The sequence below is a fragment of the Mandrillus leucophaeus genome, unplaced genomic scaffold, assembly GCF_000951045.1.
Source record: "Mandrillus leucophaeus isolate KB7577 unplaced genomic scaffold, Mleu.le_1.0 Scaffold746, whole genome shotgun sequence".
Taxonomy (NCBI): Eukaryota; Metazoa; Chordata; class Mammalia; order Primates; family Cercopithecidae; genus Mandrillus; species Mandrillus leucophaeus.
This window is the reverse complement of record NW_012108097.1, coordinates 217,192-220,573: the sequence shown is the minus strand read 5'-3', so window position 1 is coordinate 220,573 and position 3,382 is coordinate 217,192.

Below are 3,382 nucleotides of genomic sequence, written 5' to 3'. Positions count from 1 at the left end.
AGAAGATAGCTTTCCACTTGGAAAAAGTCACTCACTTAATGTTAGGTTCCTACTGAGACACAGAGACTGAGAGATAGGAATACTGTCTCCTTCTATATTTATATTTAAAAAAAAAAAAGTTACCAGATCTCTGAGAAACACATCCCCTGGGTCTCAAAGCTGGCAAGAGACTGTGAAGAGATGCATGTACATTTCAAGGGAGGCAAAGAAAAAAAATTGCAATCAGAATACTGCCAATGTAAATACTCTAAAAAAAGGGAGTTCAGGGCTTTATAGTTAGGAAGAAATCTGTCCAAAGCTTAGTAAATCTTAGGGGAACATGGAGGACATCTCAGTCCTCGAACATCAGAATACATATTCATAGTCATCTTAGCCAATGTCATGTCTTCACTAAATTGTGGTATCTTTTCTTTGCCCTTACACTTCATATGAATCAGGTTACTCCTTTGACTTACACACAAAATCTTTCCTGCTCCCACTCTTTGTGTTGGTGTTGTATTATGTCGGTAACATTATAACCTATATTCTCTTAATGCTGACCTAGTCTATGATTCTGATCTCACTAATATAATAGTATAATATAATATAAGACGATATAAACCTTCAGCTCTTAAGTGAGCTAGGGAGAAAGTGCTGAGATGTTTGAAAGTTCAGAAAACTGTTGAGTTTTACTGTACACAGCAACAGCTAATTAGAATTTGTTGTAATAAACCAGTTTTGTGCAATTTTATCTGCATAGGATGGAACACAGGCTCATTAACTGGAGACATAGGTGTCATAGCACATCAGAAAGCATATTGAATGGGGAGATGAGATATATGGATTTGAAGATATACAATATCTTAATGAGCCACAGGCTCATTAACTGGAGACATAGGTGTCATAGCACATCAAAAAGCATATTGAATGGGGAGATGAGATATATGGATTTGAAGATATACAATATCTTAATGAGCCACAGGCTCATTAACTGGAGACATAGGAAAGCATATTGAATGGGGAGATGAGATATATGGATTTGAGGATATACAATATCTTAATGAACCACAGGCTCATTAACTGGAGACATAGGTGTCATAGCACATCAAAAAGCATATTGAATGGGGAGATGAGACATACGGATTTGAGGATATACGATATCTTACTTATTACTGTATAGACATTTTGCTCTGTTACTGAGTTTAATTTGGTAGTAATTTGCTTTATTATAGAGATAGCAGGCGCGCGCACGCACACACACAGAAAATGTGTATTGAATATTTCATATGTGTTCTATCCTGTGCTGTGTTGTAGTATGCTATTTCTATTTTCTTCTGTATTATAGCATATGCATTAGAGCAAGCATATATAAGCCTAAATTCTATATTTTAACAAAAGTAGTACTTGTGTAACTCACATTACCATCAAGACAAAAACATTTCCATCATCTCAGTAAGTTCCCTCAGGCCCTCCTTGCTCAATCCCCATACTCCTAGCAACTCTGAAAATTTTTGTCATCATAGATTAGTATTGCTTGCTTCAGAAATTCATATTAATGAAATCTTACAGTTTTTGCTATTGGGTGTCTGACTTTTTACCCTTAATATAATGTTTTTGAGATATTACAGTGTTTTGTTTATTAGTAGTAGTTTACATGAATATACCTAAATTTATTTGACCATTCTCTTTATGGATGTCCACATTATCTCTAGTTTTACCTGTTACATATTAAGCTACATAAATATTTTTGTAAAAGTTTGTTTGTGGGTAAAAAGTTTCATTTCTCTTGAGTCCATATGTTAAATGGGATTCCTGAATTGCAGAGTAGGTAGATATCCAGCTTTGTTAAAAAATTGTTGGGAATTCGAGACCAGCCTGGCCAACATGGTGAAAACCCATCTCTACTAAAAATACAAAACATTTGCCAAGTGTGCGGCATGCCTGTAGTCCCAGATGCTCTGGAGGCTGAGACACGAGAATTGCTTGAACCCAGGAGGCAGGGTTCAAATGTATAGTTGAAATTATATTGTATATAGTGTTTACAGATTGGCTTCTTTCATTTAGTTTTATGCATTTATGTTTCCTTTATCTTTTCATGGCTTGATAACTCATTTCCTTTTAACACTGGGTAATATTCCATTATCTGAAAGTACCAGAGTTTATTCAGTCACCTACTAAAGAATATTGTGGTTGTTTTACATTTTGGTAATTACGAATAATACTGCTATAAACAACTATATGCACGTTTTTGTGATGATATAAGCTTTCACCTCTTCTGGGTAAATAACAAGGAGAATAATTGTTGAATCATGTAATAAGAATATGTTTAGTTTTGTAAGAAACTGGCAAACTGTCATCCAAGTGACTACCATTTTGAATTCTCACCAGCAATGAATAAGAGTTCCTGTTGCTCCACATCCTTGCAAATATTTAGTGCTGTCAGTGTTCTGGATTCTGGCCATTCTAGTGACTCTGCACTGGTATCTGATTGTCATTTTAATTTCCATTTCCCTGATGACATACGAATTGGAAGATCTTTTCAAATGTTTATTTCCCATCCGTGTGTCTTTTTTGGTAAGGTGTAAGTGTTTGGACCATTTTTAAAGTGAGTTGTTGCGTTAGTCTGTTTTCACACTGCTTATAACGACATACCCCAGACTGGGTAATTTACAAAGAAAAAGAGGTTTAATAGACTCACAGTTCCACATGGCTGAGGAAGCCTCACAATTATGGTGGAAGGTGAAAGGCATGTCTTACATGATGGCAGATAAGAGAGAATTTGTGCAGGGAAACTGGCACTTATAAAACCATCAGATTTCATGAGACTTACTCACTACCATGAGAACAGCATGGGAAAGACTTGCCACCATGATGCAATTACCTCCCACCGAGTTCCTCCCATAACTTGTGGGAATTATGGGAGACAGAATTCAAGATGAGATTTCCATGAGGACACAGAGCCAAACCATATCATTCCACCCCTGGCCCCTCCCAAATCTCATGTCCTCACATTTCAAAACCAAACATGCCTTCCCATCAGTCCCCCAAAGTCTTAACTCATTTCAGCATTAATTCAAAAGTGCATATCCAAGGTCTCATCTGAGACAAGGGAAGTCCCTACCACCTATGAGCCTGTAAAATAAAAAGCAAGTTAGTTACTTCTCAGATGCAGTGAAGGTACAGGCAATGGGTAAATATACCCATTCCAAATGGGAGAAATTGGCCAAAACAAAGGGGCTGTAGGCCCCTTGCAAGTCCAAAACCCAGTGGGACAGTCACATCCTAAAGCTCCAAAAGGATCTCCTTTGACTCCATGTTTCACATCTAGGTCATGCTGATGCAAGAGGTGGATTCCCATGGTCTTGGGAAGCTCCACCTCTGTGGCTTTGCAGGATACATCCCC